Source organism: Trichechus manatus, unplaced genomic scaffold, assembly GCF_000243295.1.
Source record: "Trichechus manatus latirostris isolate Lorelei unplaced genomic scaffold, TriManLat1.0 scaffold00302, whole genome shotgun sequence".
NCBI classification, from domain to species: domain Eukaryota; kingdom Metazoa; phylum Chordata; class Mammalia; order Sirenia; family Trichechidae; genus Trichechus; species Trichechus manatus.
In genome coordinates, this window is record NW_004444238.1 from 723,907 (window position 1) to 725,609 (window position 1,703).

At 41.6% G+C, this 1,703-nt stretch overlaps 1 pseudogene; it reads right to left on the reverse strand.

The window, feature by feature from the left end:
• Window positions 1–839: 839 nt before the first annotated feature.
• The window catches only part of LOC101360125 (tripartite motif-containing protein 43-like), a 13,095-nt pseudogene continuing 12,231 nt past the window's right edge, over window positions 840–1,703 (reverse strand).

Sequence of the window (1,703 nt, forward strand, 5' to 3'; positions counted from 1 at the left end):
TTTTAGAATCAGTAAGAAAAATCTCATTGACAGCTCAAAGTTTAAATATACATATGGAAACACTGTTGTTGCATAAGTCTGCCCAATCTCAGGTTTGGGAATGGCCGACTCCTTCCTTTAGGGAGTAGGAAAGCCTTATCAGAAGTGTAGCTTGATTTATTTAAGTATCTACCTTCCCTCCCACCCCGGTTTAGCGCTGGGGTCCAGACGACAGTTCCACCTAGAAGGAAGACGCCATAGTCTCATGCATGTTCTCCTGCCAACTCCGGCAGGAAAAAGATGGAACAAAACTTCTTACATCAGAAATGGTCAGTCTAAAGTGGCACGTACGCCCTGCTAAACCATCTCATTCTTTATTGCAAGAGGATTATTTGCATGGAGTTCCTCAAGGGAGTGGTATTGTGGTGTAGAAAAGCCACTACTGGTTTCTGCTTAGAATTCTTCTCCCAGGAAGGTCCCCCAGGGACTAAAGTTAAAACGTTCACTGGGAAAGTGAAGAACTTCTTAAAAATTATAATAATGCAAGATTAAAAAACAGAATGTGTCAGAAAATTAAAGATGACTTTTTTATTGCAGCCTGGAATTTCTTGTAATTCCAGAAAGCTCGTAATGTAGATGAATAACTACGACATATATTCCAGGTAATGGGCCACTGGAGACATTTTTATTTAAAGAATATTAAACCATCACAATTTTGCATTTCAGGCTACATTCATAATTAATAACAACAAAATGTTACATTAAAGTCGAACAACCTAAGAGACAGTGCACTGTGATTAACTTCAGTTGACAAAGGCTCCCTCAGATATGGCGTTGCCAGGTTCCTGACTTCTTCCTGATCATGTGTGGCCAGTATAAAAGAAAGGCCTGAGTGGGTAATTGAAGGGGATAATGCAACTCTCTATGAGGGAACTTTTGGCAACATAACCAAAGCCCACATTGTCATTGTCAAAATCAACAGATACACCAACCGGCCCCAGAGGTTTCTCTATGTACAGAGAAACCATGGGGGAGGTAGTAAAGAGATGGTAATGATTGTCCTCCTTCACACATAAAAGAAGAAATATGTCCCCAGACTCAATCACTGAACAGTCCTTCCTTATCCAAGAATCCTTATTACAAACTCCAACAGCCCAGTCCCAAGAGTCGTCCACATCTATCTCCCAGTAGTGTTTTCCAGAGGTGAAGACCTGGGCTCCCCATATAGCACAGTAGTTAGATCTTCCAGAAGGAAAAGGCATCTCTTGAAGGTCACGCCTAAGCCACCAACTTCTCACGTCATCAAACAGCATGATATTCTGACTGCTTATTTCATAATTGAAGGAAATTTCCACTGTGGAAAGAAGAGAATTTCTCAGTCAAAAACACTTTCTAAATTCCTATGGATGAGAAGGCCACTAGATCTAGAGTGTCACTGGAAAAATAGGCCAAGACTACAGGGGAAGTTCTGGCCTGAAAATATCAGACTGAGGGGTATCAGTGGATGTGCAGAAGAAACAAATACCTAACAATGCCAATGGGAACAAAGGAAAAAGTCCTAAACTATCAGAACATGCACAGGGGAGGGAGGTCAGGCCATCTTGTGGCTGGTTGCTTTTCATGGCACGCCAAACACCAGAGACCTGTAAGCTGATGCCAGTCCATAGAATATTACTTACCTCCACTGCCCCTTTTCTTAGACATAAATAAACGGCGATTGCTTT